Genomic DNA, 16,770 nt, shown 5'->3' with positions numbered 1-16,770 from the left:
GGATTTGGGAGTGTTTGTAGTACTAATTGATGATGGGTTTGAGTCCCCAACACACCTAGGTATGTGTGCAACCAGTCAATGGTTTTATTTTTGCCAAAAACATGCTCCAAATGCATCAAATTTTGACTTCCTTTTCTCTGTTTTGTGAGAGCTCAAAAACCAGAATTTTTCACCCATTCAAATGCATGTAAATTGCTCCAAAAATCATAGTAGGGATTGTACATGAGTTGCCAACACATTCTTGCTTGTCACATACACATTTCTTTGCCAGATTTGCATGTATTTCACCATACATCAGTGCTTCCAAGCTTTAATGGAAAGCTTCCAAAAAACCAGAATTTTTCTTTGCTTTGAGTTGCCCTAATTGGCTTTGTTTTTGCCTGAATCACCTGCAATCCGCTCAAGGATGTTTATAATACCTTACCCGGTAGGCCAAGCTCTCAGATCTGATAGTAATCGGTGTGCTCCAAGCTTCACAGCATCAATGGCAAGCTTCTTAGCTTTTCTTCACAGCTTCTTCTCCCTCTTCTCTTACTCACTCATAAACCCTAATAGACAGCACCAGGCTCTGATACCATGTTAAAAGATAGGTAGAGGGAGAGGAGACACACACACAGGAGCAAACCCTAATGTATATTACAAACCCTAACCATAGAGGGAAGCCATCTCCCTTCTCACACAATGCATAAAGCCATAATCCATAATACACACAACACACTATGAGTTGTGTCCACACACATCTAACCCTAGCTAATGTCCACACACTATGACCAGCTGGACGCAGTCATTTATGTCTCACACATGTTCCTACCTAACATGCCAGCACATAGCATAGCTGGCTCACACTGACATCGAGCTTGAATCTCAACAATACCCTGATTTGAGATCTATCTTTGTGAAGATTTGGGCTCCATTTAGCCTGTCCAGAAGCTCATCAATTCTGGGAGAATAGGATACTTATTCTTAACTGTCAGCTAATTGAGACCTCTGTAATCCACACAGAGTCTTAACGTTCCATCCTTCTTTTTTTGAAAGAGAACTGGCGCTCCCCAAGGTGAAACACTGGGTCTTACAAACCCTTGTTCTAACAGATGTGCCTAAGCTGTTCCTTGAGTTCAATAGCTTCAGGCACTGACATTTTGTACGTGCACTGGGCTACTGGCCGAGCTCTCCAAAATATTCGGTTGAATCCTAATTTCCAATCATTCCTTCAACGATGTACCTATGGCATCATTGGCAACCAGAACGCTCACCACATGTCCCTCAGGTGCCTTTTCGATAGTTCCCAGCTAGTAGTACCCGAGAATATATTCACTTATAAAAATCAAGATGGAATCTCCGTTGAAGATTAGCAAGATCAACCAACAGATCCATATAAAAGAGCCATGGACTCATCCGTTTTGAGAGGACCAGCAAGGTCAATCAACCAGATCCATGCTCAGTTTCAGAAAACAACACTTACTCCTTGTTCGAATATCTTCCCCGATGCACGTGTGGGTATCTTCGGCGACCTAGAGCCCGAGCACCGTATGATCAGCACCCTCTAGGATCCTTCGTAGGTCACCTAGCGCTTCACTCATAGGCTGCTTCCTTGGTCCCTCATCCACCATACCGGAAGCTCACCATTTAAATCAAACCGAGGCTAATCAAAACATCGCGCGACCTTGCTATGCGAGACGTCCTCCGTTGACTCTCCGTCAATTGTTTGCAACTTTATCAGTTAGGTCTCCACACGACCTCATTCTCAAGACGGTCAAAATGCTTCCCCAGCATTATTGACATAAAATAGTCATTTAAAAACAGGTCATAAATACAGTTTCTATAATGAACTCTCGTCTTTCACATTGTTCCACATCTGTCCACATTACTTAATCCATATCCAATTCATATGTATTCCTATTCTCATCATCCAATCACATCATTTTTCATCTCATCACATCTTTCCTCATTTATCCTCATCACATCTCATCCACTCGCACATCTACCCATATTCACATCCTTTCACACCTCATTCATTTACATCACATATCATTCATTCACATCTATCTCAATTTACATCACATCTCATCACATTCATTTAAAATCTCATCTCATTCAAGTATCTTTTGATTTTCAAGAATCATCCACAAGAAGATGCTAAATGGATGCCTGAGAAATTTTTCCGAGTTTAGCCTGAAATTCTTCATTCTTTTCAAACCCAGCAAATCCGCAATTGAGGACAATTGCAAACTCAAGCAAGAGGAATGTCATGAGAATATATTTTAAGTCCTCTAGAAAAATATTATTTATCCCCTCTTGAGTAATTTGGGGACGCCTAGGTTACTCTTGCATCATGCCGGCTAGGTTAATATCGTGGGTGATACCACTATAAATATTAATACGTGCGGTATATGACGTATGTTTGAGGCCACCTATGATTATTTCAATTAGGTTTGTATGGCAGGGTGATTCCTGGGGTACTTACGCCTGGTAGTCATGAGTTGGTTATGATTTGTGCCTGTTTAATATTTGTGGGATTAATTTATAAATTAATTGGGCTTATATTTTCAGGTGATGAAGACTATGGGAATTGAAGAGTTTACTTTGGAAGAAATGTCTTGGTTCATCACATTTCATTTTTGGCAAGCATAGTAGCTTGCAACCTTAGCAAATGATTTATCCATTTTGAACTTTAGGAAAGATACATTTATTATGTGGAATTTATTAAAGCCTATGGCTTTACCCTAGTCCCAATATTTGACACTCTATTTTTGTGAAAGAAGAGTGCCGTGCTCTCTAAAAAGCACATCTTGTATATTTTGGGGGCTATGGCCTAATTTTGGTGGAAAGAAAGCTAATAAAGAAATACTCTTGTGTGGGGAGAGGCCACGCACAAGAGGGGAGGAGATTGCACCCAATATGGTCTATTGAGCTAAGTATTTTAATTTTGTTAAGTGTTTAAATTTCAATTGATTTGATTTAGTTGAAGCTTGCAAAGCAATGGTTTTTATGATTGAATCAATTCTTGTGAATTCTCTACTCTTCCACAATCTTTCCTAGAATAAGATTCCGGTTGCAATAAAGGCAACCTATGTCCAATACCACCTATTCCAATTTTTTTTCATATTTGGTATTGAGGGGGGGGGGGGGTATTAAAAGACTAAGGTCATGTAAAAGGGTAGGAGAAGGGTGTGTGTGTGAATGGACTTATGGTCCACTAGCTCACCTATTTAAAGGCAAAGCTACAAGGCATTTGTGCAGGCAAAGGCCAAGTTGTATGCATAAGCAACTAAATAAACAAGATTTGTTCTTGTATTTTTTGAGTCTCTCTCCTCCACTCAACTTGATCTAGCATAAGCACCACATTTTCTTAACATGAATGAACCTGGCCATCAGCTGTTTTTCATCCAGCGGTGGCGAGTATTTGAGGAGGAGAGCGAACGCTTGGTGATATACTTCAATAGTTCTGCTCCCCTGGGTTAACTCTAAGAATTCGTTCATCAGCCGCGCCGGGAGGACAGAATCTCTTCCTTAGGTAAATTTTGAGATCATTCCATGTCTGAGTGTTTCGATCCACACGGTTTGTCTCAGTGGTTTCTCCATGCTACTCTGGCTGTTTCTATTATCTTCAGCCTTGCAAGAGCCATTTTGCTCTTCTCATTGTACCCGGTGACATCGAAGTACTCTTCCATTGCTTCGATCCACTTCTCCACAGTCTCGCTCAAGTTTTCCCCTTCACCCTTGAAAGCCTACCACGACGACCTCAATCCATGATCCTATCAATACAAAAATTCTTGTTAAGTCCTTTTATTTACAATTCAAATCCGACTTTAGATCCAACTGATTCTGGGGTTCTTTAGATTGGTCAGCTCTCCACAGAATCATGGGATAAAGATCCCTTATATAGAACTCATTATCAGATAACAATTCATTCAGAACATATCATTCATATTCTTAACACGATAATGGTCCATCAGACCGAAAATTCCATCTGAACATTCCTCCATGGAAGCTTTAGTTATGCACGTTTTTAATTTGTCATCCCTTAACTGGATCCACTAGGTCAAGTGTTAACAGTAGCAATCTATCAGCACAATCCACTAATCTCGTAGTGATTTGCTGAAGTCATTTACGAACATCATCACAGGGACTCGTCCCATTAATTCTCATTGTGGCTTTGTTCAACTGATCGTTTTTCAACCAAAATTCAGGAATCATCTTTTTTCAATCAAAATCCAAATCAACTCATCAATTCTCAACCAGAATTTTAAAATCGTATCAACCACATTCGAATTCATTATCTGGATAGCATTTTTACTTATAATTTCAAGGCCTTAGATTTACTCGTATATACTGCCAGTAAAGAGCTACAATTATACCCTCGGTATATACGGGTAGTCACGGTCCTTGAAATTATAAGGTAAATACCATCATGACTAGGCCTCAAGAAAGTTAGGGATTTCCATACAATTGCGGTACTTCATCTGAAGACCCACTTTCAATTTTATGAATCTTCATTCTGAATATCAATTTGTATGAATTTTATCACACAATTACAACCTTTTACTGTTACTTCACAAATTTTTGACATTTTTGGCTTTTCAGTTGATCCACTTTAGTCAATTTGCTCTGATACCAGCTGAAAGATCCCTCCCCCCTCCGCACAACGGTCGGATTTGGGGGTGCTAGCAACGGAAGTAGCACTTCTTGCGTGGGGCAAGATCCCTCACTCGAGGCTGCGCCCCCGGATATTCATGCAAATTTAATGCTAGTCACACCACTTACACACCCAATATGAATTGCCTTTTTCACAGATTCAGCTATCTTTAAAACAATCATTTAATGAAACCATAGTGTCACTGATCATAATCCTCCAGAATATCCGGTTGAATCCTAATTTCCAATCATTCCTTTATCGGTGTACCTATGGCATCATTGGCAACCAAAACGCTCACCACCTGTCCCTCAGGGGCCTTTTCGATAGTTCCTAGCTCATAGTACCCGACAATATATTCACTTATAAAAATCAAGATGGAATCTCCGTTGAAGATCAGCAAGACCAACCAACAAATCCATATAAAAGAGCCATGGACTCTTCCGTTGAGGACCAGCAAGGTCAATCAACCAGATCCATGCCCGGTTTCAGAAAACAACTCTTACTCCTTGTTTCTATATCTTTCCCGACGCACGTGTGGGTATCTTCACCGACCCAGAGCTCGAGCACCGTATGGTCAGCACCCTCTAGGATCCTTCGTAGGTCACCTAGCGCTTCATTCATAGGCCGCTTCCTTGGTCCCTCATCCACCGTACCGGAAGCTCACCATTTAAATCGAACCAAGGCTGGTCAAGACCTCGGTCGACGTTGCTACGCGAGACGTCCTCCGTTGACTTTCCGTCAGTTGTTGTAACTTTATCAGTTAGGTCCACGACCTCATTCTCAAGACGGTCAAAATGCTTCCCCAGCATTATTGACATAAAACAGTCATTTATAAATAGGTCATAAATACAGTTTCTATAATGAACTCTCGTCTTTCACATTGTTCCACATCTATCCACATTACTTAATCCATATCCAATTCATATGTATTCCTATTCTCATCCAATCACATCATTTTTCATCTCATCACATCTTTCCTCATTTATCCTCATCACATCTCATCCACTCGCATCTACCCATATTCACATCCCATCACACCTCATTCATTTACATCACATATCATTCATTCACATCTATCTCAATTTACATCACATCTCATCACATTCATTTCACATCTCATCTCATTCATTCTTATCCCAATTCACATATCATTCATTCACATCTATCTCAATTTACATCACATCTCATCCATTCACATCCCATATAATTCATTTACATCCTATTCACATGACATCACATCTCATTCATTCACATCCTGATTCACATAACATTACATCTCATCCATTCACTCACATTGACATCACATCCTTTCGCATACACATCCACATCCATTCTTTCACATACACATACACATCCATTCTTCCACATACACATCCACATCCATTCTTCCATATCTATTCTTTCACATACACATCCACATCCATTCTTTTACATACACATCCACATCTATTCTTTCACATACACATCCACATCTATTCTTTCACATACACACACACATCCATTTCCATTACATCACATCTTATCACATTCTATTTTCATCTTATTACATCCATTCACATCTTATCACATCCTATTTACATCTTATCACATCCATTTCACATGGTATTCCCATTTAGTAGCTTTTTCTAGTTTGATTCCGATAATGGGACTTTTCTAAATTTCTACCAATTGCTTGGCCTAATTAAAGGTTCCTTTTCTCGAATGACTATTTCTATATTCCTTCTCAATTTCTCAATTGAATTATATTCAATATTCCTCTTTTGAATAAAAGAATTCATGGGATTTACAGAAATCAATTCTACCCCTATTTCCACTTTTGATAAATAATCATAAATTGCATTATACTAAAAATTCCTCTTCTTTCCATTTAATTTCTTGGATCTCAAATACCATGGGAATTCTTCTTTTTTGCATTTAATTATTTGCATTCCAATGTCATGGGAGTTTCTCTTTTATCATCAATATTTCTCATAATAAAATACCCATTAATTCAATATGCTAGGAATTTCTCTTTTTCCATCTAAATGATGGAATTCCAAATGTCATAGGAATTCCTCTTTTACCATTTAAATATTTCTCATAGATAAATAAAATTTATCTAAAATTTATCTTTGAATTTAAATAAAATACCCATTAATTTCAATATGCTAGAAATTTCTCTTTTCCCATCTAAATGATGGAATTCCAAATGTCATAGAAATTCCTCTTTTACCATTTAAATATTTCTCATAGATAAAATAAATTTATCTAAAATTCATCTTTGAATTTAAATAAAATACCCATTCATTTCAATATGCTAGGAATTTCTCTTTCCCCATCTAAATGATGGAATTCCAAATGTCATAGGAATTCCTCTTTTACCATTTAAATATTTCTCATAGATAAAATAAATTTATCTAAATTTTATCTTTTAATTTAAATAAAATACCCATTAATTTCAATATGCTAAAAATTACACTTTCCTCATTTAAATATTTGAATTCCAATATGGTGGGAATTCCGCTTTCATCATTTAAATTTATCTATGCAAAAAGATAAATTTAACTAAAATCTTTCTTTAGTTTTTAAATAAAATATACATTATTTTAGCATCCCAATTTTTCTCTTACTTCATTGGAATACATGGATTTCCATTGTCACAGGGATTTCTCTTTTAACATAAAAATGAATTACTAGAAATTTCTCTTTTTCCTAATTAACTATTTATGCATAAACATAAAATCAATTTTTTCATGATTATAATGAGAATCATTCAATTAATCTAGGATGATTAATCCTAGAATATGGTAGGAAGTCCTCTTTTCATATTATGAATGAAAATAATTTATGTGTTAATTTTTTAGAAATTTTACCATAGCTTCGCTGCTATTTTTACTGATAATTCTCAATAATTTTGAAAACATAAAGTTTAGTAATATCATATGATAGAATAACCATTAATTGGATCAATATCCAATTATGGACTTGATTCCTAATTTTTCCATGAATTAAATAGCATAAAAGCATTAAAAAGCCACTTATTTGGCCTCAATTTGACAAGCATAGAAATTACTTTTAGATTAGAGAATTGCTTCATAATGAGAAGCTTCATTTGAATATAGAATAGGTCATAGGAATGACCATTCTTTGGGGGAGAGAGAGACTTACTTTTAAAAAAAACATTTAATTTAAGCATAAATGAAAATTTATGTGTTTTATCACTACAATTCATTAAAGAACTTCAATTGTATTAAAAAGCCATTCAATTGAATGCTTCTCAAGCTTGAGAGGGGTTGAGAAGAAAGAACATTTGGAGATTTAAAAAAAAAAGACCATAAACTTACCTCCTAGATTGCTTGATTCTTTAATCAATGTAGAGGCCCCCAACCAATCAATTAGTTTGGTAGGAGGTTGAGCCCACTTGCTTTGAGCAGGCAATTGGAAATAAGAAATGGGAAGATGCCATGGAGATGAGTAGATGGCAGCATTGGATGCAAATGCAACATGGGAGTTAGTGCCTTTGCCTAAGTAAAAGAAGGCAATTGAATGACATTCATCCCGGTTGCAAAAAATGGTCCCCGTGAGAGTTGTCATTGCTATGGCTGCGAAGGGTTGGTCTTTACATCAAATGGATGTAAAGAATGCTTTCTTGCATGGTGATTTTCAAGAAGAAGTGTACATGATGCAGCCACTAGGTTATGTGAGTGATGCACATCTAGAGTTTATATGACTTGAAGCAGGCACCCAGAGCATGGTCAAACAAGATCAGGGAGTATCTTGTTACCATTGGATTTTAGATATCCAATGTAGATTTTTCACTATATTTGAAAAAGTTAGATAGAGTGATCATGCTATTAGTCATCTATGTGGATGACTTGATTATCATTGGTGATAGTGATACAAACATACATGATGTCAGGATGCTTTTGAGTTAGAAGTTTGAGATGAAGGATTTGGGTGAGCTGTGGTATTTCTTAGGCATAGAGGTGGTGAGATCACCTCATGGCATTTTGCTATTGCAAAGGTAGTATGGCTTGGACATGTTGTTCAAGTATGCTATGATAGGCTGTAAGCCTATTTCAGTGCCATTGCCGTAGAACACAAAGCTTTCTGCAGATACAGGTGAGTTTTTGGAGGACCCCACTACATACAGGCGCATAGTGAGTAGCTTGATCTACATGACCATTACAAGGCCAAACTTGAGCTATGCTGTTGGACTTGTGAGTCAATTTATGCAGGCCCCTAGGACGCCACACTTGGCTGCGGCTAGACGGATCCTTAGGTACATAAAGTCCACAGTTGATTATGGAATTTTCTGAGGCTGGTACAGAGATACAGTTGCATGGGTACACATATGCTGATTGGGCTAGTAGCATTGCAGACAGGAGATCTACCGGTGGTTTTATGTTCTCATTTGGGAGTGTTGCTATGAGTTGGAGCAGTAAGAAGCAGCCAACAGTTGCCTTGTTGAGTACAGAGGCAGAGTACCAGGGTGCTGCTATGGCAGCTTATGAGGTAGCTTGGTTTCATAAGCTACTTGGTGACATGGGAGAGCCCGTGGTTAGGGCAGTTGTCATATATTGTGACAAAATGAGCAGCATACAGTTGGCAAGTAACCCAGTATATCATGCTAGAACAAAGCACATTGAGGTGCATTATTACTTTGTGAGGGAGAAGGTTCTAGCCGCAAAAAAGATATGTAGATCTGGTATATGTCAGCACAGAGGATCAGGTGGCTCTGACATCTTCATGAAGGCATTGGGCACAGGAAGCTTCACAAGTTTAGGAGCTTACTTGGAGTGCAGTGTGTGGAGTTGAGCTCGAGGGGGAGTATTGAGATATCGAGCTCAACTAGTGCTACGGCAGACATTGATGGCCCGCCTAGGTGATAGCTTCCGCATCTACACCACTGGCATGGTTGGTGAGATTATGGGTGATATGTGGCCAGTGCGATGACAGGCTATGTGACAGCCATTTTGGATTACTAGAGACTAGCATAGTTATAGCGACAGCACATTTAGTTGGGTTCACATTATGGACCGACCCTTGTAAGTTATAGTAGTTGAGTACTAACCCATATAGTGTGTACTCTTATCTTTATGTCATGTTGGTTGAGTAGAGATTAAGAAGATAGAAGAAATTTCAGCTATCCATCTCTCTTGTGTGTGTGTGTGTTTGCTTGCTAGGGTCTGAAGCTCTCCCTCTCCCCCACATTCTTTTTATAAAGCAATACCCCAAAAGTGGGAAAGGCAAGCCCAATTTATACGCACATCTATTCTTAGCTCCTTGGGCTATTTTTATAAATAAAAATTCTCTAAATACTCATGTCATAGAAGTGGAGCTACACAGCATGGGGGGGGAGATTGCACCCAATCTTGTCTTGATGGTGATGTTATTCTATTTTCTTTGCCTTGTGTTATGCTATGTTATTTGATCTCAATTTAATTCAAGTCTTTATTTTAATTTTTGATGTATCATATGAGTTTTTTTAATTATTTCTTCAAGAAGTATAAAAGGGTCTCGTGCCAGCTGTTGGGGATGATGTAAGTGGAAATGTGGTTGCACAAAATACAAGTCAGCACAATCACAGTCATTGAGTGGACTAGGAGAGTTCTCATCCAGCAGTTCTATTGATAGACCATGGAGTGGCAGGCTGCGTCATAATACCAGTCCTGAAAATGTAGTTGGTACATCACATAAAGGCAAAGAGAAAGTGGTTGAGCCCATTGGTATGCCTGACATTTCTGTAGGGCATTCTCTTGTTGATGGAGATTCTAGTGGCTCGAACATGAGCCTTGATGAGGAGCTTGGGATTCCAGCAAATGAGGACACCTAGTTGAAGAAGGCTATGGAAGACATGAATGCAAAGTTACGAAGATCTAGAAGAGTCAAAAATCCTGTGCAGAGGTTGACTTATGATGGTTATGTGGCACATCACTATGCATATATGGCAAAAGTTGTGCAAGTTGTAGAACCCACATGTTTTGATGAGGCTATTGGAAATGTGTGTTGGGAGAAAGCTATGGATGAGGAGATGGATGCATTGTATGGAAATGAGACTTGGGATTTGGTGCCATTGCCTGAAGGCAAGAAAGCTATTGGCTGTAAGTGGGTGTATAAGGTGAAACATAACAGTGATGGTAGCATAAGCAGCAGGTACAAGGCTAGATTGGTACCCAAAGGATATGCGCAGACACATGGGATTTATTATGAGGACACATTTTTCCCAGTTGCAAAGATGGCAACTATGAGAGTTGTGATTGGGGTGGCTGCAGCTAAAGGCTGGTTTTTACATCATCAGATGGATGTCAAAAATGCGTTCTTGCATGGTGACTTGCAACAACAAGAAGAGGTGTATATGGATCAGCCCCACCAGGTTTTGAGGATACAGGTCACCCAGATTATGTGTGTAAGATTCGTAAGGGCTTGTATGGGCTGAAGCAAGCTCCACGAGCATGGCATGACAAGATTGTTGAGTATCTTGTCACTATTGTTTTTCATATGGCAGATGCAGATCACTCTTTATATGTGCACAAGAGTGATAAGGGTATTGTGATCATCACCATTTATGTAGATGATCTTATTATTGGGGGTGACAACTTGGAAGAGATTGAGCATGTGAAAAGTCTTCTCAAAAGGAAGTTTGAGATAAAGAATTTGGGAGATCTGCGCTACTTTTTGGGAATTGAGGTCATTCGCACACGTGAGGGTATTTTGGCTGTCACAGAGATAGTATGCATTGGACATGTTGTCCAAGTATGGAATGGCTGATTGTAAGCCAATCTCGGTGCCATTAGAGCAAAATGGCAAGCTTAGTGTGTGGATGCAGGTTATGTGTTGGAGGATCCCACTATGTACAGGAAGATTGTGGGGATTTTGATCTATGTCACCATCAGCAGGCCAGATTTGAGCTACACTATTGGCTTAGAGAGTCAAATTATGCAGGTTCTGTGCAAACCACATCTTGACAGTGTGCGACGCACACTTCAGTACTTGAGGGCCACTATTGATTATGCATTGTTTTATGCGCATTAGGTGTACCATTGGAGCTATATGGGTACACAGATGCAGATTGGGTAGGTAGCATCTCAGACAGGAGATCTACCAGTGGATTCATGTTTTCATTATTGGGGAGTGCTGCTGTAACATGGAGCAGCCCACAGTTGCCTTGTCGAGTACAGAGGAGCTGTCGGTGTGACAGCATGTGAGGTAGCTTGGTTATGCAAGCTACTTGGCTGATTTGGGATTGCATGTGGAGAGAAACGTTGTCATATATTGTGACAATCTTAGCAATATACAATTGGCCAGGAACCCATTTTTCCATGCACGGACGAAACACATTGAGGTACATTACCACTTCATCATGGAGAGACTCTTGGGCAGGCGACATCAACTTAGCCTACGTCAACACACATGATTATGTTGCTAACATCTTCACGAAGGCCTTGGGAGCTGAGAAGCTCCGCAAATTTCAAGATATGCTTGGAGTTCATGAGCTGGAGTTGAGCTTGAGGGGGAGTGTTGAGATGTTAAGCTCAACATGGGTTGACACTCATGAGGCGCCTGTATGATCGTTTCACATTTACATCAAAGGCGGGTTTGGTAGCTGGCACTGACATATCTCCGCCAAAGATTCTACAGCTAAACTACATCGACTAGTCCACATCTACCCACTCTTCTTAGCGTGTTCACATTATGGACCGCTTGTATATACTCTATTATGTGTGTTAGTCACTTTATCTTCTTTGTAGACCTTTTTTGTTGTGTGAAGAAGAAGAAGAAGAATTTTCAACCTCTCACCTTGTGTGCTCTCTTCTAGGGGTTTGTGTGAGTGTGTATGTGCTTGCAAGAGCTCAAGCTCTCTTCTCCCTTGCATCTTTTCAACAGCCAATAGCTGTGTGATGCCTACATGCTAATGGATGTGTTAGTTGTTAATAGTTTTAGATTTTTTGATAGTTGTTAATTGTTTCCTACTGTTTTGGTAGCATCTTCACCTAAGAGGTTACTTGATATTGGTACACACCAACACATACCAAGTAATGTGGATAAAGCATGTGGAGACACCTTGTAAGACTTCTTGAAGAAGAAAAATCGACAAAAAGGCGGTGAAGGAAAGCAAGTCCCAAGAGGGTCATGCGTGTATCTCAGGGTGCACGTGATCCTGAGCATGTTGGCCATGCGGATGGTGATTCATCGTTTCAAAGTATGTTTATGAAAACATTGAATGATGCATTTGTTTGTTGCCATTTTGACAGGTTTAATTTGTGTAATGTAAAATTTTGTGCTTGGTGTCAAGTTTCTTACCTAAAATACCATTGTAAGATTCCTCCCTCCAGCTTCTGAGGTGTAAAGGTGTAACAACCTCCCCTTCTATTCTTGTAATTATTCCCCTCTCAAAATAGGAGAAAGATCTTGTTTTACTCTATTTTGGCCTAGAGAGAGAAAATATTTAGAGAGAGGTAATCCAAAATTGAGATATCTTTGGATATAAAAATCCTCCTAGTGTCTAATATGGTTTAATCCCCTGAAGAAACAAAAGTTTAAAATGAACTTTCCAATGTGCATTAGGAATCAATTAAAAATGATATAAGGGACCTTAGCCTAAGGGTCTAGATTTTCAGAAATTTTTGGATTATCGTCCAATTAAGGTTCCTATGGGCCAATAGGATTAATCCAAGTGTTGGGATGAGATAAATCCAAAGAATAAAATAAAATACCTAAAAATGAGTAAATGCTCACATAAGATGAAGAGTTGACTGAGTACAAGATTTATTAGTTAAGAGATATTACTAAAAAAATGAGATATTTTGGAGAAATGATGAATTTTTGACACCTTGGTAAGGAGGGGGGGACCTTTGAGGTAGGCGCCTCCTTCACATGTGTGGGAAGGTTTTTTCATTTTAAAAAATTGTGATATTTTTATCTCTCCTCTCTCCTGAATCAAACTGGATCAAAATGGGAGCTAAACTGGTCCAAATCTTGTCCAAATTCAGCCAAACTGAAGCTGGAAAATTCTAGAACTTAGCTAGACTCAGTTAGTGACCTCCCTCACCTATAAATAGACCCTCATTCTTTTTTATTCTCATCTATGAACTATACCATGCTAGTATTACATTAAAATAATGATATTTTCTGTTATCCCTTAAAAATCCTCTACTTTTTGAGAGATTAGAGCTTCTCTCTCTCTTCAACAATCCTTGGAGCTTTCTTCTCAACATACTAAACCAATTGATTGGTTGGGGGCTTCCTTCTAAGATAAAGAAGCAAGCCAAATCAAGAGGTAAGAAGTAATTTCATGGTTTTCATTAATATTCTCAAAAGATTTCACTTCTCAAGCCCTCTCAAGCTTGAGAAGTTTCAAATTAATTATTTTCAATGCAAATCAAGCTTTCTATAAGAATTCTAATGATTAATCACAAAAAAGTTATTCTTTATGCTGCTTAATTAGGATGCTTTTTATGTATATCTCTCTCCCCCAAAAGAATAGTCATTCCTATGACTAATTCTTTAGCAAATGAATGTTTCTCATTGATAAATTATTAATTCAAAATCAATCTCTAAGCTTGTTAAGCTAGTGGTAAAGAAACTGGCTTTTTATGCTTTTATGATAATAAAATTATGGTAAATTTATGATTTAACTCCATAAATTGGATTTAAGTTCAAAGATAGTTCTTCTATCATAATTGTATTACAAAGTCTTATTCTTTCTAGAAATGTTGAAAATTATCAGTAATAGCAGCGAAGCTATGGTAAAATTTTTAGAAATTAATACATAGCTCATTTTTATGCATAATGTGAAAAGAGGACTTCCTACCATATTCTAGGATTGGACATCCTATGCTAAAAGAATGATTTTCATCAAATTCATGGGAAACTAATTTTTAGTATTTATGCATAATTAATTAATTAACAAAAAGAGGAATTTTTGGTAATTTTATTTTTATGCAAAAAGAGGAATTCCCATGATAATGGAGATCCATGTGATTAAATGGAAAAAGAGAAATTTTGATATATTAAAATAATGGATATTTTATTTAAAGAGAAATTTTAGATAAATTTATTTTATGTATAAGAAAATTTAAATGATAAGAGGAATTCCCATGACATTTGGAATTCAATCATTTAAATGCTAAAAGTGGAATTCTTGGCATATTTGAATTAATGGATATTTTTATTTAAAGAGAAATTTTAGATAAATTTATGCATGATGATAAATTTATCATCATGCATGATGATAAATTTTTAAATGATAAAAGAGAAATTCCCATGACAATTGAAATTTTAGATAAATTTATTTTATGATAAAAGAGAAATTCCCATGACATTTGGAATTCAATCAATTAAATGCAAAAAGAGGAATTCCCATCATATTTGGATCCAAGAAATTAAATAGAAAAAGAGGAATTTTTAGCATAATTCAAATTATGAGTATTTATCAAAAGTGGAATTTTGAGCATTATTAATTTTATTGGGAAATATGGGTAGAATTGATTTTTGTAAATCCCATGAATCTTTTACTCAAAAGAAGAATATTGAATATATTTCATTTGAAAAATTTGAGAAAGAATATGAAAATATCCATCGAGAAAAAAGTACCTTTACCTAGGCCAAGCAATTGGCAGAGATTTAGAAAAAGTCCTATCGGTATCGAAAGTAGGAAATGTTACTAAATGTGAATAGATGTGAATGAATGAGATGTGATGTGATGTGAATCGAGATAGATGTGAATGGATGAGATGTGATGTGAATGGATGTGATGTGATGTGAATCGGGATAGATGTGAATGAATGAGATGTGATGTGAATCGAGATAGATGTAAATAGATGAGATGTGATGTGAATGGATGTGATGTGATGTGAAATGGATGTGATGTGAATCGAAATAGATGTGAATGAATGAGATGTGATGTGATGTGAATCGAGATAGATGTGAATGGATGAGATGTGATGTGAATGGATGTGATGTGATGTGAAATGGATGTGATGTGATGTAATGTGAATCAGGATCGATGTGAATGAATGAGATGTAATGTGATGTGAATCGAGATAGATGTGAATGGATGAGATGTGATGTGAATGGATGTGATGTGATGTGAAATGGATGTGATGTGAATCGGGATACATGTGAATGAATGAGATGTGAATCGAGATAGATGTGAATGGATGAGATGTGATGTGAATGGATGTGATGTGATGTGATGTGATGTGAATGAATGAGATGTGATGTGATGTGAATCAAGATAGATGTGAATGGATGAGATGTAAATCAAGATAGATGTGAATGGATGAGATGTGATGTGAAATGGATATGATGTGAATCGAGATAGATGTGAATGGATGAGATGCAATGTGAATGGATGTGACTTGCTTGAGACCTAGATATGATGGTATTTACCTTATAACTCCAAGGACCATGACTACATGTATATACCGTGAGTATAACTGCAGCTCTTTACTGGCAATATATACGAGTAAATCTAAGACCTTGAAGTTATAAGCCAAAATGCTATCCAGATGATGAGTTCGAATGCTGGCAATATGTGAATGGATGTGACTTGCTTGAGACCTAGATATGATGGTATTTACCTTATAACTCCAAGGACCGTGACTACATGTATATACCGTGAGTATAACTGCAGCTCTTTACTGGCAATATATACGAGTAAATCTAAGACCTTGAAGTTATAAGCCAAAATGCTATCCAGATGATGAGTTCGAATGCTGGTTGATATGATTTTAGAATTCTGGTTGAGAATTAATGAGTTGATTTGGATTCTGACTGAAAGATGATGATTTTTGAATTCTGGTTGAAGGAAGATAAGTTGAACAAAGCCACAATGAGGATGAATGGGACGAATCCCAGTGATGATGTTAGTAACTGGAATGACGATTATGACTTCAACAAATTACTATGAGATTAGTGGATTGTGCTGACAGATTGCTGCTGCTATTAACCTTTGACCCAGTGGATCTTTTTTGGTATGATGGACCATTATTGTGTTAAGGATATGAATGATATGTTCATAATGAATTGTTCTTTGATAATGACTTCTGTGTGTTCTTCTTGTAGAAGGGATCTTTATCCCAGGATTTTGCGTGGGTTGACCAGACTATAAGGAACCCCAGAATGCAATTGGATCTAAAGTCGGAATTGAA

Source organism: Cibotium barometz, chromosome 60, assembly GCF_041138505.1.
Source record: "Cibotium barometz isolate CiBa-2024 chromosome 60, ASM4113850v1, whole genome shotgun sequence".
NCBI classification, from domain to species: Eukaryota; Viridiplantae; Streptophyta; class Polypodiopsida; order Cyatheales; family Cibotiaceae; genus Cibotium; species Cibotium barometz.
This window is presented reverse-complemented; position numbering follows the sequence as displayed.